The 26,960-nt window shown below is 39.8% G+C and overlaps 2 long non-coding RNA genes across 3 annotated transcripts; one reads left to right on the forward strand and one right to left on the reverse strand.

The window, feature by feature from the left end:
- Positions 1-900: 900 nt before the first annotated feature.
- LOC113999424 lies at positions 901-5,409 on the reverse strand. The gene is made up of 3 exons (XR_005564322.1): positions 5,048-5,409; positions 2,391-2,497; positions 901-1,137 (listed from the first exon to the last, which is right to left on the reverse strand). It is a non-coding gene; the product is annotated as an uncharacterized LOC113999424 (long non-coding RNA).
- A 51-nt stretch (positions 5,410-5,460) lies between these two features.
- Positions 5,461-25,500, forward strand: LOC120323652. 2 transcript variants are annotated; one of them, XR_005564324.1, is made up of 3 exons: positions 5,461-5,659; positions 23,444-23,561; positions 25,427-25,500. It is a non-coding gene; the product is annotated as an uncharacterized LOC120323652 (long non-coding RNA). The 2 variants fall into 2 exon arrangements; XR_005564323.1 differs by lacking the exons at positions 23,444-23,561; positions 25,427-25,500 and adding exons at positions 8,714-8,837; positions 8,922-8,999.
- Positions 25,501-26,960: the final 1,460 nt, after the last annotated feature.

Below are 26,960 nucleotides of genomic sequence, written 5' to 3' on the forward strand. Positions count from 1 at the left end.
TCATCAGCAGAATTCTGCAGCTACAAATTAACAGCTTACTTGTAACGGGTTTTAGGAAAGGGCATTGCATTTATTGAAAAGCTGAATCTCTTGCTACAAGTATGGTCAGTTCAATTGCATTATTAGGTTACAGCATAGGGTCTACACATCAAAACAGATTTTAGCAGATTGAATTGTGGTTTGTATCAAAAACACATAAACAATACATAAACAATTTGTATAAAAATACATAAACAACAATACAGATGTTTTTGTAGTTCAGAACAAAAAGAAGGTATGCTTTTCTACACAAATTGGTAGATGAGATTAGTTCTTTTATTTCTGAAGTTTCCTTCAGCTTTTTTTTTAATAGGAAATAATGATTTGTGTGTCTGATACTCATATTTACACTCAATATAAAAGGATATTGGAAAGAACTTTCATTGACAATTTTTTTTTTCTTCACATCTGAAATCTAGTTGTAAACTTAGACAAACTCAAAGTTTTATCTTATTTAATATGGCGTTTGGGAGGGAATAAAATTAAAATGTGGTCTACTATTTAGTCTAATTTAAATATTATAAACCTATGTGCACATTTAAAAATTACTTTATAGCTTTTTGTTTTTTACCCTCAAAATAATACCTTGACTTTTCAGAGGAAGCTATGTTATGCTACAAGTTCATGCTAACAATAGTTCATCTATTTACTTGTAAAAACAAAGCTATACATTGTTCTGAATTTGAAGCATTCTTCATGGCTGTGGAAGAATTGGTGAATTGGTCCTGTTAGATGATTAACTGAATACCCTATAAGTGAAGATCTTCACCGTGATTTTGTAGTAGAGAAAGGTCTCTCCATGTATATTCAAATAGCAGTCAACAGTATTAATTTGCAGCCTTATTCCTTTTTACAGAGAAAAGAATTATTTTAATACTAGGAGTATTTTACTGCTAAAAAGAACACGAGTTCTTGACTCAGCTCATAAATGCAAGTGTGTGCGAAATTGAGCCTTAATGTGTCCTTCCCATCCACGCTGGCCAGCCATTCTGCAGTGGGCTTGTGCAGACCCAGGGAGGTGCCAAGGCCTGAAGAGAAATGGAAAAATGTGTCTGGGGTCTCCAGGAGCAGTTCCAGGTGGAGTGCCTCCCACTGACCCTGTGGACAGTACACTGCTGATTAGCTTTTTAGAAGTGATAAAGATTAGCGTAAAGCCCAGCCATAGAGCAAGCCACTGCCGACTAATCCAGAAGCCTCTATGTTAACCTCAAGAGTTTAATCCAGAAGCCTCTATGTTAACCTCAAGAGTTTTGGGGTGTGACGTATGTATGAATAATCGTTGAGTATGCATCTGCTGTAAGCAAAATGCAAACTTGTGAAAAAGTTTTACATAGTTGCTAGAGTTAGCAGAACTCCTTTTGCTTTATCTGGAATTATTTTTGTTGTTTTGTCCACTCTGAATATTTGAAGTGGTAAAGTGAATTCAAATGGTGACACTGTGTCCTTGCAATGTTTTGCATAATGTGAATGCTTTAGATTTTTTTTAAAAATGTCTTTCTGGCATACTGCAGGCCTTTCTGCCAAAAAAAGTCCAACTGTTGTGTAACAGAGTAGGAATTTCCCCACAGTGCTTCAAAGATAGAAAAGTAGGCACTTGGTCTGAGCAAGTTACCTGGGCTCGCTAGTCTGAGGGGATTAGATCGACAAGGATTCATTGTGTGTACGAGATCTGAGTTAGTGAGAATCCAGCTGGGAGCCTTATGGCTTAGAGGTTGGCTCCAGGTGAGTGATCTCTTGGGCACTGTTTCTGCTAAACCACATTTGGGAGAGGTCCTGGCTTTATTTCCTTATCCTCTTTTTTACACAAACGTACAACTCCTTCAGCCTCGCAGTATTGGAGAGAGGATGTCAGGGCCAAGATGATGCTAGTTGTTTTCTTTCTCTAGCAGACTTGTGTACCAACTAAACATAAATATCAGGAAATTCACATTCCTATAGCCAACACCATTTATTTATATTTTAAAGTTCACCTACATTGCACAACATTTATTACTATATTTATTGTGCAAGACTGTGTAATTAATTAATGAAAAATTCCCCTTCTCTTTTTAAGGAATTAAAATAATATTTTATGGGATGTGTCTGGGGCACCGGTTACAAATTAAAATGGCGACATTTGCTGCAATAATGGTTTTTATGTTGAAGAACCAGACCAATAGATCAGATTATAGAAAGACGAATGAACAAATGAATTAAATGATTAAAAGCTGAAGATGGCACTGAAGTTTATATGTTTACTCTGGTATGTAAAACATCTATTGATCTGAAGTTTGATCAGTAATATTTACAAATTTATTCTCATATACATTGTTATGATTGTATTCTCTGGCATTAAGAGTGTGCTAGATTACCTGAGTAGGGCTCTGGCACTTCACCTTGAACAATGATTACTCAGGCTGCTGCAGCTTCTCAGACATCTTGGGGAGCTCTGCTTTCCATGCATTGGTAGGGCTTCCACCTGAGGGGAAAAAAAAAGAGCAGGAGGGAAAATGCTCCTCCCAGGTGAAATTATACCATATGGATGCATCAGTTCTCTAGTGGTGGTGTGTGCTGTGTCTGAAAGCACAGCTAAGAGGCTGAGGAGAGCTAGTGGGGCTGCCCCTGGGCCCAAGGCATCTGTGGCTGGAGAGGGAGGGAGAATAGTCTGGGGCTCTCAGCAGTGCCTCCTCCTTCGGGGCAGGGTTGTCTTTCTGAGCAGGAACAGTGGGGTGGGGAAGGCCACAGGGCAGTGACTGCATGAGTTTGACAATTGGCACGAATAAGAGAGAGAAGGCAGAAGGAGATCAGACCCATCTATAAGGTGGACCCCTGTCAGGCTTGTGAGCTCAGACTGCAGGGCAGCGTGTCTCTGGAGATTTCTTTTGTTTGTTTTCAGAGGTCTGTTTCTTCAGGGCTTTTAAGAGTAAGGTTCCTGAGGGTAAGCATTTCTTTTCCTAATCCCTTGTTCCCCATTTCCTTTATATATGTTCTGAAAAGGCATTCTATTAAACATCAGACATGCGCTCCCCTGCATTTGGACATTTGGAGGGGTCCAAGGACTGATTTCAGGACCTAAGAGGATGGGAACTCACTGTGTTATGCTCCAAAAAGGCATGTACAGAGAGAAAAAGATGTGAACCTGGAGGTTTCTCTTATAACATAGATCTTAAAAAGAACTGTGAACAATAGGCAAGTAATTCCAGAAAAGCAAAACTGGATCAAGCTGATCCAGGTGTTTGTTAAGAGTGAAAAGCTCATGGGCAATGGATATGGTCTGCTGATAAAAGAGAAAGTACAAGGGATCTCTGAAATCAAATATTTTAACAGAATTAATTTTTTAAGACTTTTATGGACAAACACATAAAAGGGATTAGAAAGAAAATTTTCTGAAATCAGAAGTTAAATGCCAAGAGGATGCATCTAGCATCCATATTGTAGTTGATGCTAAAGCTATAGCTGCTTTCGGTGGGTGCGGGGTTCAGATTTGGCTCTTTCAGAGATGCCTGTCGTGTCCTTTGGACCAGCTACCCTCTTTGGCTCTTTGATTTCAGCAGCTTTGTTTGCAGATCTGGGGCTGGGTTCTCAGAGACTGAGAGCTGGGAGAGCATGTTCTGACATTAGCATCTGCCCCACTGAGGAATCTGGCCACCAGTTTCCAGTCCTGCCCAGCATTTCATGCAGATCAGAATCAACATCAGCTAAAGCTGTATCGGGAAGTAGTGGCCATGTATATCTTTCTGACTTTCCAGTTTGCAGTGCCCCTCTGTATTTTTTCCTAAACAGAAAAATGGTAATTAAAATTATATGGGGAACATACAATTGGAGGTTGAAGCAGTAGAGCACAAAGAACATAGTCATATCACTTATGCAAGACTATAAACAAAAATATTTGTTCTCATTTTTCATATTTCTCACCTGATGGCTGAAATCACAGATAATATCCAGAATGAGAAACATTGTGCACTTGACTAGTACATATTGCAACTTTTAAAAAAATATAATTTTATACAGTCGTATTATTTTTTATTTGTAGATATTTATTGGCATGGATCTGAATGATATTTTTACAGGAAATATAAATGTGCTGCTCTGATTGGAGTCTCTAGTGATCCTACTAGACCATTCCATAATGGGCACCACCAGCAGGCAAATCGGGTCGCAGGAACCAGCAGGAAGGGTGTGATAAATACTCTTAGGAGAGTCAAGGCAGTACAGCTTATAACTGCAGATGTTAAAACCTGTAAGTAACTTTACTTAGGGGAATAATTTCATATTAATTCTTAAGGGTTCTTTTGTTTTTCTAATTGCATTCTCATGTAAATAAATATGTAGGTTATCTTACCAAACAGATAACACAAAGTCTTTTACAATCTGAAATTTAAATATTTAGAGCTGTGTCATGTCATAAGTTGTTGCCTGAGCACTCATTTACTTCCAAGAAACTTGGTCCAGCTACCCTAAAACAGCTGCTTACTCCATTCAGGTTCTTATTAAAAAACTCTATTTAAAATAGGAATCTGAACTAGTTTTTGTTATGTTTTTGTTGTTTTTTTTTTTTTTTAAATTTTGTTTTAAGGCCCTGTTTTGCTCAGCCCAGCAACCTGAGAGTCAAAAGATAGGCACTTCTTAACATAAATAACATGAAATTTATTTGAAAAGAAAACAATTAGAAACATTGTTTTCTAATCCATTTCACAGTTTATTGATGCTGACTAGTGAAAAAAAGTACATCCAGAGTAATTTTGTCACTGGACCATCATAGAAAGTGTGATTAGTGTCATAATGAATAATAAACAATGTGCAGCTGGAACTGCGGGGAGGAAGTGTGTGCATGACTGAAGTAGAGGTCTCATGGGCTAATTGTGGGTGTCAAGGTCCTCTTCCCTCCCTCAAATGAAGAAATGAGCATCTAGCAGCACGAACAATTGCTGTTCTGTTGTCTTTCATACCCAGGCTGCTAAAAGAGCATGGGAAATTAATTGAGATATGTGTCAAAAATGACACTAATATGGAAAGTCTATTTCCTTACCACGGGGCTCTCTAGGATGACTTGTGTGTGGTTGTCTCACTGCAGCTGTGGTCTTATTATCACCATCAGATGCATCCGCTTGCTCATTTCTGTATCCTTTTATTCACCACAGATCAAAAACAGAAGGTCCATTTCAGCTGTGTGCATGTTCTCCAGTCAATGCAATAACTTCACCAGTTTTCTCCTGCAGATAGGCTTCTTCGCTCCCATCTGCTGTGTAGATCTTTAAAGTGTTGTGGGAATTGCTTAAGCAACCTCGGTGTATCAGATGAGAGATACATTCACCGTCGAACAGATAGAGAACTTCTCTTCGCTTTTAACAGTTTTGAATCATTTAGTTAATAGCTGGTTAGTGGTTCATGTAGCTTTATGGCTTCTTGGCAGCTTCCTGAGAAGGTGGGAATCCTTGGATGGTGTTATTGCACCGTGGTTACATAATATATGTGATGTCATCCTCTACCACAACAGTTGTTAGCAACCGTATGGAATTAATCCAGCAGCCTGGGGATTTCTGGAGAAGCTATTCTAGTTTTGTCCTGGTGGATACTGAAAATATTAAGGGATAAATAGGATGAAGTTTGTGTTAATGTCATCTTTGCTCCACCCTGCATGGTATGTTAACATACATCAATCATCTGTCTATATCTGCATTTCTCAATCCTATTGCAAATTACTGGAACCAGCCACTCTCCGTATGTATTTTAGAAATTAGTCTCTGATTATTAAATCATGACTGCATGTTAACACACATTATTTTTATAAATCCACTGCAGACTCCCATGCATTATAAATAAATTGTATTAACTCCAGTTCATATGAAATATTTATAAATATTATAGAAAGGGCTCACTTTCTGTGCATAGTTATTAGACATTTTAGATTATAAAAGATTGCAAATGGTCAATTATGTAAAATTATGAGAATACAAACTTAAAACTAGGCTCATAATCCTACAATGAGACACAGAAAACCAAGATTCCAACTGGGTTCAAGAAGAGTGGCATGCTTTATGTTTCTTAATTATCTTTATTTCCCAGTAGTATTGCTATTGCCAGAGCTCAATTTACTATGTGCCAATGAAAGAGTAATAAGTTGCAGAAACACTTCTATATCAGATGAGAGAGTTTTACTCTCCTCTGTTTTCAGAACATAAACTCATAGAGGACAGATGATTTTAGCTATACCATGTTTGACTCAGAGCAGTTTTAGAATTTGGGCAAGAATCAGTTGTGAAGTAAACGGTTCTTACCAAAAACCCTTCTGGAGATGGACAGTGAGGCTGTTGATGTCACTGAATGTTAAGCAGCTAATAGGAATTAAAAATTTAAATATTTTTATAAACCTAGATCACTACTACTGAGGCTTTGAAAAGATAACCTAGCATGGTGATAAAACCCAGAAGCCACAGCAGGACTTCTGAGGCTGCTGGTTCACAGTGCTGTAGTTTATGGACTAGGGAAGGACATGGCTGAGTGACAGGAAGAAGTTTTTAAAAATATTTGAGGTTCCACTGAATTCAATGGAAAGCATCTTTTCTTCTCTCTGAGAACCTGGGGAGACCAGTGACAAATACCTTCGAAACCCTCAGCCTGGTGGTCCAAGCTGGCCTTCATAGAGCTGCCCATTAATTTCCCCAACGAGGATTAGAAGCTTTTGAGATGTTTTACCTTTTTATTTTAGTGAAGAAGGACTTCTAAGAGGACTCCGTATGGTCTTTTACATAAATATGATAAACTTGTTTACCCAGCCTCCTCTCATCCACAGCTTTCTTCTAACTAAATCTAGGTTATGTCCCTAGTTAGAAAATTTAATTAATAAATAAGTTAAATGTTTGTGCAGCACCTTGAAGCTGTAAAGTGCTGTCTAAATCCCAAGCACTAGCAAGTCTCTCAATTACAATACAGTGTGTTTATACAAATATGTTTCACGTCCTCAGAACATTTGGACTAAGTGGAGCATATTTCCTGTTGAGAATAGATTTTGCTAGTTAGAAGCCATGCCTTATGAAATGCAGACTGCTGTCACAGCATCCAGTTCAGGAAAAAACCAACATAAAGAATCATAATTTGCTACATTAAACCCACATTTTCTAAATATTTGGAAGCAGGAGTAAAACATTTCAAAGAATCCCTTCTTCCTGGTTTAATGTGAATTGTGTTGATTTGCTGATTACAGAAGCACCTGCAAGTTTTATTATAGTGGCATTGCATTTGACTGTAGTTAGTGGTCTGACTATTTTCATTATGTATTTTTATGAGTTTATCATTTGGACATTTTAAAATGAAAACATAATGGAAATCTAATAGAATTAGGAAGCTATTCTCTAAAAGAACAGTTTTCTCCATAGCCAATGGAGGAAACTACCAATACTAGTTTTCCAATCGCAAGCAAAGGAGAGTGCTGGCTTTGGGAACACTGGGATTTGCTGTGAGGTCCAGGACTGCAGACAGGGAGAAGCCTTTCTCTAAAGTAGTCTTCTGTCACTGTAGTTGCAGGAGAGATATAATAAGATGCATGAAAAGACTTAAAGAAAATGTAGTCTAAGTCACAGTTCTCTTCTCTTTTTACACTTAAGACGATGACTTCTCTCTGTATATACCAGGCTATACATTATAACCATAAACTTTCTTTGACTTAGATTATCTTTAGCATTTTGATTCTTGAGTGTTGAAGCTGTCAGGCAATGCCTCAGCAAGCAGAATCTGTTTTTTCAGGGAAGTATTTCTCATCATTACAGTGCCTTTCAGCCCTAACTAAGGATAGTTTATGAATTACAATGTCACTGCTAATGCCAGTAAAGAGGTCACATTTTGCTGTGATGGAGAAGAAAAATTGTGCCTAAGGACTCCAGAGAATGCACGTACATTTTGGGTAAAGAGCTGTTAGACATCTAACAGCCATGTCAGAATTCATATGCTTGTAGTTGAAAACTGATACTGGATAATTAAGCCCTGCCAACAGATAGCCTCAAAGATATGCTACCAAGGATACAGCATGCTATTCATGGCATTAAAAAAGCCTTAAGGTAGAAAACTCTGAATTGCTCACCATTAGGCTGGCTCTGCTGCCAATAAAGTCAAAAGTAGAACTCCTGTCATCCTCCCTAGGAACCATGCTGCACTACTGACACACGTGTCAGGTAATTTCGTCATTAATTGCATGACCAAGTATCTCAGTTGTAAGTCTGACTCAACCTTACCCATCAGTTAAAAGTATAGATGGGCAAAAAAGCAATTGTTTTTGCAATGACTATCAAGCCTTCAGCGTTATGGAGTTTTTTTGCCAAATTAAATTGAAGTTGCGAGGAGATAGAGAAAACTCCTTTCAGAATAGTGGTCTGATAAGACACAGCTGCTTATGCAGTGATTAGGAAGTCACCTAAGTGATAGTTAAGAGAATGATTCCACATACTTGAGCACTAGCCTGCTTATGTGTTGCTTTCCGTCCACTCCCTGGGAGCAACAGTGCCCCAGCAGAAGTTATAAATCACATCAGGCAAGGCTGCAAGAAACTGTCCTGGTCCCCATCATTTGCCCCTCCTCCTGCAGGGTCCCTGTGTGCCCCACTCCATCCCACCTCCCCTACCTCTGGGCTGTGGGCAGCACCCACGTGGCATAACTGTTTTCATTGGCAAAAGCTACCCACCCTAAAACTCTTCTTTTGCAGCTTCACGATCTTTTGTCATGCTGCGTTCTGAGTCCATGATTAATATCCATCTTTCATGTGAACTGTTACCCTGAAAAGCACTTCTGAATGATGCTCAGGTCCCTGGGAGCTTCCCCATCCCAAGGTACTGCTATTCACTTCCTGCATTTGCTCTTCATCAGCCAAAGGCAGTTTATTCTATCTTTTTTTTTTTTTTTTTTGCTTTTAGGTCTATTTTCTCTGATATTTTCTATCCTATGGAAATCAGATGATAGGCAGAACTACAGATGGAATTGAACTGAGTAATGCTGGAATTCATTATGCCAGACTTCTACCTATGTTTTGCATATCTGAAAGCTCGTAATGATTTTTTTGTGGATAATTTATCATTGACGCAACCTTTACTTGTCTCACCCTTTCGCCTATCTTGTCAACCGAGACCAACCCTGTAGAATAGAAAAATCCTCCACTTCCCTGGCCAGCTCTGTACTGAGACCTGCTGGTTTCTCTGCCTGTGATCCTACACCTGCTTCATTGCTGGACTTCCCTTAACTATCTCATGATTTTTCTGTTAAATGCATAAGATGGTATTGCAGACAAGTTGAGCTCCCGTAACACAGCGGCCATGGGAATGGGTTGCTCTGTTTTAGCCTACTCTGTGTGTTTATCCCATACCTGCTTAATTGCTTAAATGCCTGATTTTATTTTTACTTTAAATCTGGCTTTGCAGGTGAATTTTTTGATGTGTTACAGAGTGGGTGTAGAAGCTTCTCTTCTTCTGTGGGTGTCTTTCAGTTGAGGTAGCCCATCAGTGCAGGCTCCCTGGTCCTGTGTGACCTCAAAGGACTTTTGTCCATAGGAATTTCAAATCATTGTTTCAGCTGATTAGTAAACAGCATTTACTATAGATACTAAAAACTCAAACACTTAAGAGATCTTCACACTGCATAGGCTATTATGCAATACCTACACTGTTTGTGGTTTTTTGTCTAAGATAATCATATACCTTATAATTTGGTTCTCACCAGGAGCAATCTCCAGTGTTGATCAAATGTTTTCTGGTGATTCCTGAAGCTTTCTGGCTGACACCTGCAGTAGTGACCCAATATGTATTTTTGGTGTATGGTATGCAATTTACTTCTTTAGAATGATCAGGAATCCTAACACGGAGGTGGGAGATTGCAGTCTTTTGTTCCCAAGAACCATGCTTCTTCACCCACCAGGTCATCCAATTGGGCGAAGTTGCAGCTAGTATCTAAACCAGCTGTTTGGTTTGATGGGGAAGTGATGGATGATCACAGTGTAGATACTTTCCTTGTTTCTTTAGTAAGTACTAGGACTTTTTCATGCTTTACTGGGTGAAATCCTATAATCCTTTACATGAATGTAATAGTACTAATGTCCATTGGATTTTGTTGTTAAAATTGAGCTGAATTTAATTTATTACATTTTATTCAATTAAATGCAATTTCTAATTAAAAAGTAGTAGTTCCTATGATACTCTTTGCATTCTTTGTAGCACGTGTGTGTTTTAAAGAAACATACAGCGTTTATTGAGATCATACTAGCTGGTATGAGGGTTACCAGACCAATAGCTTTAACTCAAATCTACAGTAAATAGAAGAATAAACCCCAGGGTAAATATTGGTAGCTTTATAGCTCCCATAGCACAACAGGGATTGCTATAGGAAAGCAGTCAATTTCTGTGCAGGCTTTCGGTGTTGGTTTTCCAGCAGTTATAGCAATTTGAAACTTAAAATGCACAAAAATATTGCTTTCACATAAGCAAAATATTTTCTCCAGCACTCTCGTCCAATTGCCTGATGAAGAAATGGCCAGTGAAACAAGTAAGAGATCCCCAAGCTACAGCTCTGTTGACCTGGCTGAGATCAGGCTCCCTTGGCATGTCTGTGTGACACTGGGCAGTGTAAGACTCCCTGCCCACCCCAGCCAAGGTGTTGTGTCCACAATGCGAGGTGGGCTGGATCCCTGTGGGAGCGGGGGGTGCATCTCAGACTTTTCCAGAGGTGAATATTGCCTCTCTGCTTGCCCCTTTGAGTTGTCATGTCTAAAGACTTTTTAAAACCTTCCTTTGTCTGGTTCCAGTTCTAGTTCTCCACCTTTATTCTTCTGGTACTATGAAATACTTATATATATATATATATATATATATATAAAATATTCCCTAACCAAGTATATTAAGAGAATTGTACTTCCCGGTACTTATCAACATGTTATCTGGATGTGACTTCTGGATGTGAGTTACAGTACAAATATGCATTGAAATACATGAACGATTTAGCTGTGGAAATATTCTTAATTAACAAAATTTACAATATCCCCTTCACTGACCAGTGGAAGAAAGGAATCAAGCATGGGCAAGTGAAGCTGTCTGATTTTGACAAGAAGTATAAATTGCACTTTCTTAAACTGGAATGCTTCCCAGTTTCCTACCCCACGCTGAAATTCAGAGTGCAGGGCCGAAAGGATCTTGAGATTGTCCAGTCAAACCTTTTCTTTCTGTTACACTGTTCAGTTACTCTCTGTTTGATGTTGGGCTCAATAGCTCACTGAATTAGTAATTAAAAATATGTTCTTAATTTTTAGTTTGAATTAATCTGCCTTCAGCTTTTGGCCTTTGCTTCTTGTTACACTTTTTTCTGCTAGATTAAATGTTCCTTTAGTGCCTGGTATTTTCTCCCCACAAGGTGCATATCTGTTGTAATCAACTCACCACTCAATCTTCTTCTTGATAAGATAAACAGATTGAGCCGTCCAGGTTTCTCACTGTAAAGTATTTCCTCCAGCCTAAAATAGTGTATGTGAGTCTCTTCTACACATTCTTCTTTTTTTTTTTTTTTTTTTTTTTTTTTTTTTTTAACATCCTGAGCCTTACAAGGCTTCTTATATATAAAAGGAGCAAGCTTCCACAAAAATTGCTTCCCCCCCTGCCCCCCCCCAGAACAATCATCATACAATGACCCTATGCAAGCCTCAAAATAACAAGAACTGGATTTCTTTTGACAGCATTCATTTATTAGGCAGTGAGGGCAGTGAGGGCAGCTGAATGTATCTGAATCTTAGTGCTTCATTTTTGGGTGAACCAGATTGCAGTAAAATCCTCTGATTCACTGAAGGGGAAGGTGAACAGTGGCTTATGTCTCCAGGAGAGGCCACCTTGTCATGTCACAGCTGCTGCTGTGTTGGACTTAAACCTGGAAGCTTTGTGGAGGGAATAGGAATTGTGTTCAGCACCAGAACTAGGGATCATGGCATGGCCAGCCCTGATATACCAAACCTGGGAGTGAGTTCCTTTCAACTCAGCATATTCTATGATTCTGTGATTTGGTGATATTAAGCATATCTGATATCAAGCAGTAGCAAACATATTGTGGGTGCAGAGGGCTCGGGGGAGGAAGGCAAGTCAGATGAGTAGTGCTGATACTGCTGCCTTTGGGGGTGGGGAAAAGGGAAGGTTTATCCTGGTTGTGCAGGGAAGGGCTGAGAGCAGAAGGAAACTGCTTCACCACTTGAAAATGCTTAAACCCCTTGTTTACTACTCCTGTGGTATTGTTGGTAGTGATGTGGTCCAAGGTAGTGGTATTGTTGGTAGTGATGTGGTCCAAGAACCAAATGCTATCAGCATTTGCATTTGCTATCAGTATGCTTCAGTAAGTTTTAAAAAAAATGTGATTTGCCCCAATTTGGTAACTACCTCACTTTAAAACACAGAATAATTATATAGATAATTAAAAAGGCAGTTTTAGGGCTAGTAAAAAGAATAGCAGAATAAAGGACATACCACTTAAGTTTCTCTTTGTTTACCTGGTGGAATCAAACTCCATTTTAGAAGACAAAGTAAATTACAGGTGAGTTCCTCCTGATGCTGTTTTACAGAACTTTGCTTTTCTGCTGTTTGTAACTGCAAACCTCCACATGAGTGCAGGAAACTGCCCACAGAGGCTTTACTGCGTGGTCTAAATAACAAAAAATTCCTGCACTCGAATACAGGAATGCTATATATGGTGAAACACGTGGCATTCCTGCCTTCAGCTGCTGAAGGATGGAGGAGATGATGTGGTGGGATTTCAATAGTTGTCTATGGCTGAACAGTCATGGTTCAATAGTTTTTCCCTGCTGTTAAAAAAAGCTGTTTAAGAAATTGCTAATACTTCATTTAAAACCTTGATCCTTTTGATGTGATGACAGGGGGTCAACCTTGGAGGCGGTGTCACCAACAGAAAGATATGAATGTTCGGCATATAGAAGTATTCATTAGTGACTCATAAGCAAGTATGCCTGGCTACTAATTGGAGATTTTGTGCAGAAAGATTATATTTAAGGGCTCCATACAATCTAACTTATTTTTGTTCTGCTGCTTGTAAGGCTATCTTTTTGGCAGGAAGAACTCATTAATCAGAATCCTTCCTTTTGTAAATGACAGGGTATTGAGAGGGTGGGGAGAGAGGAGGGCAGGTAGAATGTGCATCTGAAATGCCAGAGAGATTTTGCACTGATACAGCTCATACCACCAAATAGCAGAAGGGATGTCAAAAAAGAGGAAAACCTCTATTTTAGTGCTCCTTATGTCAGTGCATCATTGGTGAAAACCGGCTCTACTTCTGCATGTGAAATGTGAAGTTGCACTTTTATGATCCCTTTCTATTTGTTTATTTTTTTAAAGCAATGCAGCTAAAATCCAGTGTGCTTACCATCAAATTATTTGAATTACCATCTTAAATTTTACATTCTCAGCTGACTTCTCATTGTCTAAGGGTTCTTGTTGGAGTAAGGGTTTGTGGGGAGCTGTGGGGTTTGTGCAGGGAGCCTGATCCTTCTCCCACTGGGTATGGGGGTATCCCCTTTCTACCCATGTGCAGGGGTTGCTCTCCAGCTACCAGAGGCAGTGCAGCCTGGAGAGCCCACTGACCAGAGCAGCAGTGGAGTTCACAGGGTACCTAGAAACAGAGAACAGCTACGTATGTGCCTGACAAACCTTTCCTTGGCAAGCTTCCCTTTGAGCTAAGGCCAGTGCTGTTTTCACATTTTATTGTTCTTGAGCAAGAAACAGATCTAACTTAAACAGCTAGAAATGTATCTCCGCCCTTTCAAAGGACTCAAATATGCATTCTGTGAAACAGTTTTCTTGGAACAGAAAACTTGGTATTTAAGTCTTTTTGCTTACTCTATATCATATGGTAAGAGGTAGAGATTTCACATGTTTCTACTGGCAGAACCACATTTTATCCTGTTCTAGCAAGGCCAGATTAATCTATTTTTTAAGATAATAAATATGTCATTGATCCTGTCTGCTACCATACTTTACAAATTCATTAGCATTTTTCTATGTTGTATTATTGACTGTGCTACACAGCTATGCAAAGAGAGCTCCAGCCATTGTACTGTAAATCACTAATACACAGGCTGAAAGCAGTTGCTGTTAATGAGATAGCTCACCTACCACTCACATGTCAGAGACATTATTAAAAGCAGTGTGATGTGCACAGCTTTGGTGGAGGCTGAATTTGTGTCTGTAATAAATGGAGGAAAAATGGACAGGATGGTTGGCCACACACCTGAGCAGACTGTCTGCAATGCCAGCACTTTGCAAAGAACATTAGAGAAATTAACAGAGATGTCCTTCTGATTAACCAGCTTTTCCAAGTCTAGCATAAGCTCTTTACTCTTTGGAAGGAAATGCTTCCAAGGAGGATAGAGAATTGTTTTTAATGGAGGTAATCTTCTAATAAATTACTTCTGGCCAAGGGAAGACTTGGAGGGGCAAGGTAATCCCAGAGTAAAGTTGATTTAACTTCTCCATTATCCTCAGGAAGGCTCTGGGATTGGAGCTTTGAAGAGCTGTATGTGACATTTTTAAAAGGTTTCAGCAGAGGCTTAAACTCCTATAATGTTAAATATATTTTCTGAAGCGATGAGATTCTCATGCCAGGGGCAAGACATGAGGAATATTTTTGTGTGTGCACTAAAGCAGATGACATTGGCTTTTTGACAAGGTCGCAAAATGCAAAAATACGTGGTTTTTTTTTCTTCAGAGTACAATCTTATTACTTTCCCAATTAGTAACAAGCAGGGTTTTTTCATTTTTCTCTGAAATTCACGAAAGGAACTTATGCTATTTGTGCAGTTCCCAGTGGACACGACTGCACATCACAACTGTGTCTGATGCAACCTCTGCCTGTGTACTTTTGGTCTGGCATGGAGCATGTTTGCAAGGCTCATAGTGTAGCTAGCTGCCCTCCCTGGCCTGTGCATAAAGAGAAGATGACTTTGCAAGTCTTAAGAACCGGCACCTTTTTCATTCAGGTACAAGAAGGAAACCTGAAATTGTCATTTTTCGACAGGATGTACTGATTTGCATTACAAGGCTGGGAAGAAAACATGCACTTCATCTGCTTTGACAGTTGGCCTTCTGAATTACACTTATCAGCTGTATTAGCCCTGTGGCCTTTGGCAGAAGAGGAGCAGGGGTTGGTAGTGTTGTTCTTGTCAATCAGGGACAATGCATGGCTCCAGATTTCTGCATTCCCTTTGGCACTTTGGTGGCATTTATAAATATGACAGCTGTGAATTAGCTCAGCTATTTACAGGCTGGATTGCACATGGCTCACCGACAGGGAAGGTGCAATAGGTTTTTTTCTTCTCTTTAACTTACTGTGTGATTTCCACCAGGAAATCTATGGCAGCCAAATATAATAGCGGTCACAAGCCTCAGTAAGACTGTTATCTGTTTGCTTTGCTAATTTCTGTAGACAGCTATGCTTGTATCTGTGATTGGTCTCGGCAGGAGGATCTTCCTTTACAGCTCCATGTGATTGTGTTATGGCATAATGAAGATAAAGGAGGCTACACACCTGAATTCCTGCTCTTACAGAGCAGGCTGTGTCCTGGTGGGGTTGAGGCTGGGCATTCATTCAGACTGCGACACTCTATGAGTGGCTGGCATGTTCTTGCCTACTTTTCCTTATCATGGAGAGAGTTCCTGTAAGCCACCAAGAGGTTAAATAGGGAAGACACGTTCCTTCCTCCAGACACTAAAAGGTCTCACTGCTGCCTTCTGTATCAGCCATGAAATTATGCATGTCCTTATTGACACTGGTGAGGTTCCCCGTGCATCACAGTGTCTAAGGGTCTTAAAACAGGGAGATGATTTCCCCCTTCAGCTCTGGGGGAAACCTGGACTTCTCTTGCCAGACTGAGACTCAGCAGCACCTCTGCAATGCCTTGCTGTGTAGACGTAATCATATGCCTCTGATGTTATTTACTGTGGGTTTGTGGTACAGAGTAGAGGATTGGTGTGGAAAACTATTTTATGTCTTATGATTAAGAATTATTTCTGTGATAGATGCATGTTTCCACACACCCCCCCTCTTCAGATTGTTACAGTGGTCTCTTTTAATCTCTTCAATACCTCCTCTACAATTCTGCACAGTCACCACCAAAATCAGTTATCATGGAAAATCCTTCCCCTTCTGCCCCCTCACATTGCTCAAATCTAATTTCAGCCTGGGAAAAAATGATTTAACGGATTCATATGGGCAGGGTGAATTTTGTGACAGACTGGTCCAGAGCTCTGTCCTGGAAGCAGTCCTGTCTGTCAGCTGAGCCACTGCAGTATCTGTAATTTTTATGTATTAGTGATCTGGCACCTTTCTCTGGCATTTTATGCTGTGCAAAATAAGCCCAGCATATGGTTAGTGTAAATCGGAGGGCACAGGTTTGAGTAATGAACAAACAGTGACTATGTTAATTGGCTTCATGGGTATGGAGTTTGGTGTCTGTCGAGTAGAATCACCTCAGCTGTTTTACAATAAATAAATAATAAAAATGAGAGTCCCTGATTTGGCAATTTATTTTTTTTTCTTTTTGTCTTGGCAATGGTAAATATTTCTAGCCTCCTAATTATTGTGATTAGAGTTTGTGTGCAGCTCTTACAAACAGGTGAGCCAACATCTTTTTCCTCTAAGTTTTTAATGTAGCTGCAGTTGATAATAAAGATCAGCACATCCAAAGGTGTTCGTCAAGTTATAGCATCAAAACGGTAAGGAAAGCAGGAATCGCTGTGCTCGTAAGAGCTGTAAATACCTCATAAAACCGAATATCAATTTTCAAAAAATAAAGCTTGCTATAAAAGGAAAACTCCAGAAAGATATATTTTACAATAAGGTATATTTTATGATTTTCTACTTACTACAGCGGTTTCCAAACTTGCCAGGCTGAATTATTTTTTTTTTTTCCCGCAAGTGTTTTAATGACCCTCATTCTTCCTCTGCCCGATCCTAACTCTGCCGCCTGTGGTCACCGCCGGCTTCTGCGCTGGAGCGACCTATGGCACCGGCAAGTGCTGAGTCAGCAGCAGCACTGCCTCCCTCGCCAGCCCTGCTCCTAAATCCCGGCTGGTAGAAGCACCCCATTGCTGCAGGGCTGAGTGTGTTCTTCGTCCTTCCAAACATCGTGGGCCCTGTTGTTTGGGGAAGGTGGGTCTGGCACGGAGTGGGAAGCTGGAACACCTTTGGAAAAGTGTTTGCTGCCATTTAGGTGCCTGTTCTCGGTGCAGGAAGGTCTTGCCAAACACAAGTGTTGGGATTTAGTGCAGAATGAAGTTGTGCAAAGTGAGTGCAAGCAATTTCAGCTCTCCTTTCACTGTAAAAAAAAAAAAAAAGATGTGGGAGAGGGAAAAGGAAAGAAAAAAGATGGTTTTACCATGTGAAAGCTAGTTCGTTGTGAGAAGATGTGCTTTCTCAATGCTGTACAAGCACACTTCAGTTCTCACATTAAATTTTACAATCTGTGTTTTTGGGAACATAGAAAGTGATCCTCCAAATGAGGCATTTTGGCTTTTAGCTGTGGCTTTTTGGAGTTATGAGGATATTCAGAAATTGCAAAGTGTGATCTGAATACAGTCTACAGAGCACTTAAAGCTGCCTTCATTCCTTGGGTTGGTCTAGAACACCAAGTACCTTTATTTAGATGCTGTTCCTGTAGTTTTAACTGTGAGTAAATGGAGGAATTTGATAGTCATATCTATCCTTGATGAAAGGTAGCTCTTACTTAAACATGTTCCTTGACTGGTTGTAAATTATAATTCATATGGATTCATGATAAGCGAGCTAGAAAAATTCTCCTTTCTGTCATACCCCTCCTCAATAATGTGATGATCAGTACTATGCTAAAAACCTTAAGAAATACCCTAAAAATCTGCTTATTAATACAAGCTTTTATAATGGAGATATATGTATATTTATATATGTATATGTATATATAGGTATTAACCTTTAAGCAAAAGGTTAATAGTACTGTTGTTGTAGTGCTGATGTTCTAGGGATTTAAATGGGTAGGATTTTTAGGATACTGTCTTAGATCATTAGATCAGCAGTTTTAGTTGGGAAACTGGTAAATGCTGGTCTCAGTTCTCTGTCAGCCTTGTAGCAATACTTCCTCTTTACTGCAATGCTCACACTGTTGCTGTCATTACTTCTGCTGCAGCTTGGATTCCTCCTCTAATCATGATCAATTAAAAGCATATTTTTGTTACTTTACACTGCACCTTCTGTAATTATCTGTGGGAATAAAGTCCCGACAGTGGCCCCTCTAGCCAGGGGCGTGCTCACAGTACATGTTACTTAGAGATTTCCTACTTATGCTTGTCCAGAAACTTCTTGATTATTTCTCAGGCATACTGCTCTTTTCTTAAAATTGAATTGCAGAGTTCTTCTCATCTCACAACTCATGCAGGAGGATCAGGGTAGCAGGAAATGCTGTAAATCCTAGCCAGTGTTTTATATCACTGGCTTATCTGCTCTCTGTTAGAGGAGTGCCTGTTTGTTAGTGTCCATGTACCTCCATTGGTGAGCAATGACTTCATCTACTGGGAGTGCAAGTAACCTAATTTTGAGTAATTTTTAGAACAGACATGGCTAAAATCTCCTGTTGGCTTTGATATCTCCAAGATTTTATGAAATAAAGGAGCTAGGACTGTTCCACCTCCCATGCACTGACTTCTGTCTTAATAACTATCTGAAGACTAAGGGAAGAATTGGATGGCTGATGTCATGATAATGAAAAATTTATCTAAACATGAGCAGAGACTTTAAAAGCAAAAAAATCATGATCTACACTTCTTGTTTTGCCTCTCACACAGTTTTCATGAGTTCTTATACACAGCACATGCAACAATAATGTGTTCTTTATACTCTGATAGATGACTGAGAACAGCCACTTACTCTGAAACCTGAGCATCAAACACTTTCACCCTTTCTAGTACATAATTTTTAATTCTTTCCAAATAAAGTTGTGCAATTCAGGCAGTACAAAGCTTGGCAGGTAGCATGATGATGAAGATTGAACAACTTAATTGTGTTCTAGATAGAAAGTGCCAAAAGGAATCAATGATATAGGAGGCAGTAAGAAGCACAACTCAGGCAATTACTCTCTTGCTTTCCATCAGAGAACAGAGTATTCTGTAATTTAGTATTCTTGCATCAAATGTTTTTTCTTTTTCTTCCATGGAGGTGTTCATAGGAGAAATTCAAAAACTTTACAAATGTTTAATTAAAGTTTCAGGTTTTCTTTAATATTCTTCTGTTTGTATGGGTATGTCTAGTGAAACACTTTCTTTTTTTTTGTAGACTTTGGTGCAATGTGTAAACTGTATCTGAAAAGGCTTATTCAATTTAACAACTGTCTACATATCCTAAAAGAAAATCACAAAGTAAAGCAAATTAACTGCTTTTTGCAGGTCACAATTAGAACCTTGATGCACAGCACTTTGCTATTCTAATACTTTTACCTGATTTTGTTTTTTATAAAGAAATTAAGCACATACTTTTAAAATGTTTTTAATAACATAGTATCTAGAAATTTCATAGTATCCTTCCAGTAAGGACATAGCTTACTGTTTTCAAAAATAAATAGAATCATACCCTTTATGTTACATGCTCAATGTGTTCCATCGAAGGCCAAGGGTTACAGTGGCAAATCTACAAGAAAAGAAACAATAATGAAGAGAAAAATCCTTGAAGAAGAGAAACACAGGTTTCCATCTGGAGATAACCTCTCTGCTGTTTCTTTTAGAATATAATAGATTTATAATAGATCTACTCATCCCAGACTGAGCTGATGGTCACCCCGTTATAAGTACTGTTAGAAATAGTCAAGGATACCATAACAGCACTTCAGTCTTACACATTATTGCTTTAATTGTATACAAAATAGAGTTAATAGGTATTATATCAACTTCTACATTTCAATTTTAGCTGCTCTGTGAATTAAAAAAAAAAAAAAAAGAAAAGAGATAAAAGATGGAGAATGAAAAAAACACTTTCCCTACCAAGGCAGAAGTCATTTCACCCACTTCTGGTCTGGGCCACAGCAGTTCAGAAATATCACAGAACAATTTGTCAGAGAAAGAAAAAATAATTCTGTATCTGACTCTAAATCCAGCAATAATTTAGTTTATCCAAATTGAAATTTCTCCTGGATACTGTTATGTTTAACAGTCCTGCACTCTCAGACAATGCCGTGGGCTCTTTAGCAGTCACTGTCCCTGAGACCCTTGCTCTATGTTTCCCCCAGAAGCTGGGCTGTGCCCAGCAGCACAGCCACTACCTCCCCGACACAGGGCACTGGGGTTGCTCCTGAAAGATTGTGTTGGGTCTCTGAGTCTTCTCACAGACTTTACTGGGGGAGAGTAGCAGGACTGCCCCTGCCAGAACTGAAACATCTTGTCATGGCTTTTGTTTGTGGTGTTACGATTCTCAGGTGTACCAGGCAGGGGCCCTGCCTGGCAGTGTGGCAGGAGCTGGGGGAGAGGGGCTGGGGCAGTCCCCCTTCCTGGCCTGGGTGCACCTCAAGGCTCTTGAGGCTCTTGCACATTGCCTACCCTGTTGGCAGCTTTGCTTTTATAAATGCTGTGCTGCTCTCTTGGCAGGCGAATACTTAGGAATCAGCCCTTGGAGGACCCTGTTTGACTAGGACCACCTTCCCTCTTCCTATGCCTTTCTGAAGCCAAGCGAGCAGGAAGTTGGAGTGATGCCCTGTGCCAGCTGCCCGCCCCTTCTCTCTTCCCCGGCCTCTAGCCATGTTCCTGATGAAACAGTACTGCCGTGGCAGATCCTGTTCTTGGAAGAAGCTGTCTTTCCTGGTGGCTCAGTGGCACAGTTTTCAGGAGCTGTTTATATGGTCTCCTCTCTGCCTTGTGCATCAGTGAACTGCAGCGAGCTTTGAGTGTGGTTTGCCAGCCCTTGTTTTGCTGGTAACACTTGCAACAGTCTTGGCTGGATGTGCCTTGAACGTGACAGGGTTTGTAGCCAGGCTGGGCAAGTGTCCCCTCGCAGGCATTGTAGGACATTGCTGACTCTTCTGCTTTATTTCCCTAAGCTAATTACATGCAAAATGGAAACCTGTGCCTTTCAACACTGAGTGTAAACTCTGTATTAGTCTGGCACTGGAATAAACTCTGCACATAATCCTTATTAAAAAAGGTGGTCTGCTCAGGTGAGACGTGGAGATGAGTATATATGGCAGTAAGAGGCAAAAAGTCAGAAAACACAAGCAGTTCCTGTGCTCTTTTGTTGCAGCAATTGACTGTTTCCTCCCTGCTCCTACCCTGTGCCTGAAACTAAAACATCCTTCCATAGAAAAACAATTATAATTTGGTAGTACCTCAGGTTCAAATTAGAATGAAACTTGGTAGTTTCAAAATTTATGCAAGACAAAAATGTCCAAAAAGTTTTGGATCAGAGATGCCAAAGCAGGAGGTGCTTACTGCTCCATCAGTCAGGGGCAATTTCACATGTTAAAATCAAATCTCAACAGTGTTCCTCCAAGTAATGGTGGTGAATAGCTCCCATGTCTCTGCTGATGGCAGAGTCATTCCTGGAGTCCCCCTGAATCTGAGACAGCCACCCAGCTCCAGCCTCTCTTGCAGGCAGTGCTGGAGGGACAGGTTTACATGGCTCTGCCCTCAGATGTGAGCCCACTGCCCAGTGTGCCCTACCTACTTTGAGTTGTTCATGGGGAAGAATGAATATGACCTGGTTAACCTTGGCTTTCTTTAACTACCAAAATGTGTTGGTTGATAAATTTTTTTATGCTTCCTGCTTACTGACCAACAAATTGTGGTGGGGAAAACCTCTTGCAAAGCTGCAGAGTGCACTGATTGACACTGCTATGTCTTGGTTTACTAGAAGCAGCATCAACTTGCTCACTTAAGACAAAAAATCTGAATTACACTTTAGCAAATGGTAAGGTTCCCTTGGATGAAAATCTCACTTGAGGAAGATGGCAGCTCCCCTGGGTAATCATACGACGAGCTAAATTAAAAACACTTGTAATATAACAAAAGAAAAATAGATTCACTGTTTGAAGTTTATAAAATGGGTAGAGGAGGAGGCCAAGAGAACAGCTAAGAGAAGGACAAGAGCAGTTTTTACAGTACTTAACTATAGATTATTTCCACCAGTGTACATATGTACTGTGACTGTGATTTCATCTTTGAATTTTGGTAACAGAAACCAAAGTCTTGAGCATCAATGCCGGGGTTGCTGCTTGCACCAGAATCTTGAGCAGGAATTAGAAACTTGTACAGTGATGAGCACATATTCCTCCTAGTGTCCTCTCAACTCTTTTAAAGGATTCTGGATTAAATGCATGCTTAACATTTTCATATATTAATAGAATGTATAAAAAAAAATTTATATTGCTACCTATGTTGCTTGCACTGTACTGCTGCAATAAAGGTGTCAATATCAGGAATATACACAACAGGAGTCACTGTCCTGATGTCTTGGTTATTAGAATAGGTATGGGCCCACACAGGATGAAATGGGAAGTGCTTCTTCAAAATATAGTGATTGATCTTACATTTTAATGCTTCCTACTATATATGCACTTGTTTTTATTACAGCATAAAGTACTTTTCCATGGAACAATCAAGAGAAATACAGCACATGCATGTGTATTTATCATATTTTTGGCTGATATACTTCTGGTGAAAATTAGGAACAGAAACAGGACTATGAATACTAGGGCAATGTGACAAGTAAATTTAGAACAAGAAAGTAAGCTGCTATCTGTGAGTAAACTTTGTATAAGGGTTTTCTTTGTAAGGATATAAGGATAACTCTGAAACAATTCCACAGAATTTATTAGGGTGAAAAACAAATATAAAATTGAGGCAAATAAATCCCTGAGTCCTCACTAGTTTGGGGGAGAATTTTGGAGAGTGCAATTTAGACCTAATTCTCATCGGAATGTATGTTCAGATATAACTGTTTATAGCTGAAGTCCAAACCCAGGAATAAAACCAGTGTGTGGCCTGAATTTATATGAATTATTTAATTACATCTGTAGTTATAAAAAAATTGGAAATAGTCTAAATTTTGAGGAAAACAGCCATTATTCAAGTCCCACTTTAATGTAGTCCTTGCCAATTTGCCTTCCATAACAGATGCTACTTCTCTTGACAGTTTATTGTGGCCAAACCATTTATTTCCAACCAGAAAATTGAATAAATTATAAAAGCCATAATGGAAAAAGATATACGTTTTTATCAACAGAAAGGCTCTCTTTCCCCCCAGGATGATGCTGGTTGCACAGGAGATTGGGTGCATACCCATGTGTGTGTGCAGACACCCCCATTTGCCTTGTTCTTCACGTGTTCATTACCTTAGGACTTGTTTGTTTTCATCTTTGCTCCTCTAACTTTTTTTTTTTTTTTTGTTTCCTCAAAAGTCTGGACATACAGGCACAGCCAAGCACTGAGCGCTGCCTTGCAAGTCTGAATACAGGATCCTGGCAATGGTTTGCAAGAGTGAACAGAACCCTTCTGGCCAAAATGATCTGCGTAAAAGTAAGATATTATTCTTATTCGTGAGACTTTTACAGATTCCCTTTGTTACAATTACTTTCACAACATGACTGAAGAGATATTCTGCTAAGAATAAACTTGGTGCTTGCGCTGTATTATTATAAAATTGAAGATAATTTTCCACAGAGAGAGAGAGAGTAAAAAGAAACATTTGTGTCTTTACTGATGGCATAGCAAACTGCCAGCTGTTCAGCCTGCCACCAGTTCTATACTGCTGTGTTACAAGGGAAGGAGGCAAAGGTTTCATGCACTTCGAAACCTTTAATTTCTCTGACTAAAAAGCTCATTTTGCATTATTTGTAATTTTACACATTTCATGGCTTGTCACAATCTTACTTGCATTTGAATGCAGTTTCTATGTGTGTTAAATGTAGCCTTTTTAAATAAGTGACATTTCCTGTATTTTACACAGTGACAAATTGCAATTGTCGAAGTAAGGATCTTAAAAATATAAATCACATGCATAACAGGCCAGTGAAAATAGGTATCTTGGTGTTTCAGCTATTCTAAGGGATTCAAGCAATATGTAGTCCATATTCAAGGTATCAGCAAAGACACCACTGGGTATCACGTAATAGGCATTGTTGTCTTATTTCTCTTTGTGCCTAAAAATTGGAGCTACAACTTGAGTTCAGTGTGTTCTTGGGTACTCTGAAAAGGCAGTATTTGCCCCAAAGGGTTTGTGATCAAAGCCAAGCTTGCTCTGATTTTTAATTCTGTATTTTCTGGAATATTATAGATAAGAATAAATTCTACTGCCAATGGTGCAAATAGTTTCTCTTGATTTTTCTGTATAAGCACTGAACATATAAAGTGAGCTATTTTTTGTCACGTTTTGGAAACATTTAACCCTAAATTTTCTGATTCTATCCCACAGCTATGCATACAAGGAACCACCAAGAACTGCAGTATATTTGCAGTATTATAATTTAGTAACTGCTGAACCAAGTTTTTCCCTCTGTATGCCAAGACAATGGATTTTACTTTCTTTGGCATGGGAAAAAACAAGGGAAAACTTTGTTTAAAATTTGTGAGTAAAAAATCACTAACCATCCCTAACATCATGGATAGGTGCAGGCCCACACTAAATTAAAAAAAAGCAAAACCAGACTTGCGCACATTTAAGCTCCAAGATGATTCTAAGTAGTATAGCATGTCTCTATTGCATATTGCCTTATCTTGTTAATGTCAGCCTGAAAGAGTTCCAGGCAAATCTGTTCAGAAAAAGAGCACAGTATGTACGAATCTCTAATCTGAACAACATGGGATGCTGCTCACAGGTATGCAGTTTACAAGGCATGGAACATATGCTGAGTGAGGAAAACAAAAGGAATCGTGATCATGTAGCAATCAACCATCTGAATAAACAAGAATGCTGTAGACAAATGTGTTTCATCACTTAAATGATCACAAAGAGTGGAAATTAAACTTGCATTTTTAAAAGGCTTTATTGACATATTTGGGGACTTTTTTGCCTCTAATGCCATTGTTTTATATTCTATAGCAGTACTATTCAGGGGGACCTGAAACAATCAGTATAATTCATGCAGACAACAAACAAAAGTCTTATTAAACTGATAAAAAAGTCTTAATAGACTCTAATTATAACAAAATATCTTGATCAAAATATCCCAACATCCCTAACCTGCCAAATCCAACCTGATTGTAATAGTAGGTTTGCCAGCTGTTCACATGGGAATGGGCCAGAATTCATCATTTAAAGTAATACCCAATTAATGCTATTTTGCAGCAGATGTCAAGCATTTTTTTCTAGACCTGAGTCTGCCTATAACTTCTATGTCGTGTTAAACATGTCCTCAGAATCCCATTTTTGACCTCTGTTTTAGTACAGCCCAAGCAGAACTTGCCATGAAGGAATAGCTGTGGATCACCCTGATGTTCAGACGTGCAGAAGTCAGAGCAGGGAGCAGCGCTGAGCGCCGGGGCTGCTGTGGGTGTGTAATACACGATCTGGGTCACAGCCGGTCACTTGCCTCAGCTGCACTAATTCAGCTCTGTGGCCTCCTGGGGTCTTAGGACAGCAGGAGGCCAAGGGCATAAGACTGTGGTGATTGTTTCACCTCGGTTTTGTCCATTTATGGGCCAGTTAGTTCAGCCTGTACACTCCTATGACTTTTTTACCACTCGCGTTCCCGATCAGTGCCTGCGGAGAGGCTGTCTGGGGCAAGCCCGTGTTTTAGCCAGGCAAAGCAAAGTGAGTCAGCTGCAGCCTGCATGGCAGTGCTGAGCTGTATCTCAGCAGAGCTAGTGATGTGTCTCAGGCCTCCCACTGCAGGTAATTTTTGTTCTGCAGTCAAGAGAATTTGCTACAATTCACCCGCCCCCAGTGATTTCCCTCTGCTGCCCCAGCTCCCTGCGCCGAGCTGCCATGCGGGCACTCTGGGGCTGGCACTGGCAGTGCTGCTCCTGAGCAGTTCAGGGGGCCTGTACGGGCTGTGCTTGCCAGGGATTGGCACAGTGCTGGCACACTTTCGTGTGCCATCGTGCACCTTTCTACCAAAACCACAGCTTATCCACTGTGCACAGGGAATTATTCACATGGATGTCTGTGGAATTATATAGAGAAGTCCCATTCTACAGACTGAGACAGAAAAAAACCACACCCAAGCATATGAAAAATGACAAGGAACATGAAATGGGTGAAAACTGGAGAGACAGTGGAGAGTGCAATGATAGGGGAGGCAAGTCTGAAATGCTGCATAGTTTTGTTTTCTCTCTCATCTCATCTGCTGTCTAACCTGCAGCTCTTCCAGAAAGAAATAAAATACAGCTTGGCCTGTGGAAGTAAGGAGAGCAAGTTTTGAGTTGGATATGGCCTTATATGTCTTGCTTTGCATAGGGCCCAAAATTCTAGAAATAACAGTGTAAGCCATGGGTTGACACACTGGATGGGCATGGGGGGTTGCTCAGTAGGGCAGGCTTGATATTTTTAAAACAAAGTACAGTAGCAAAAGGCAAGTGTACATGTGTCTGTATGCACATACCTGACCTTACCCCTCAAAAAAACCCCTCCAAACCGAATTTTGCAAGTGTGACCTGAAATTTGAAGCTCAAGGAAAGACTTCTGCTTTCCTTGTCTAGACATTATTCTGCTTCAGTTGAAATGTGGAAGGGAGGTGAAACAAAAGTGGAGTCAACCTATTTTGTAGCGAGAGGAAGATTATGCTTCTACAGCATGACAGCACCTGTTAAGGCCGATGTTCATGAGCTCCCTCTTTTTTTTACTGATGCTTTTAATTATTCAATGGGCAGAGACTAAACTGTTTGAAACTGACAAATGCCATGGAGACAACAAACTTTGGGGTGTACAAATTGTGGGGACATTTTAAAGGACTGATTTCTGGAGTTTAAAGTCTCTCG

Source organism: Pipra filicauda, unplaced genomic scaffold (genome assembly GCF_003945595.2).
Source record: "Pipra filicauda isolate LSUMZ 115617 unplaced genomic scaffold, ASM394559v2 scaffold112_size3218982_pilon, whole genome shotgun sequence".
In the NCBI taxonomy this organism is placed as follows: domain Eukaryota; kingdom Metazoa; phylum Chordata; class Aves; order Passeriformes; family Pipridae; genus Pipra; species Pipra filicauda.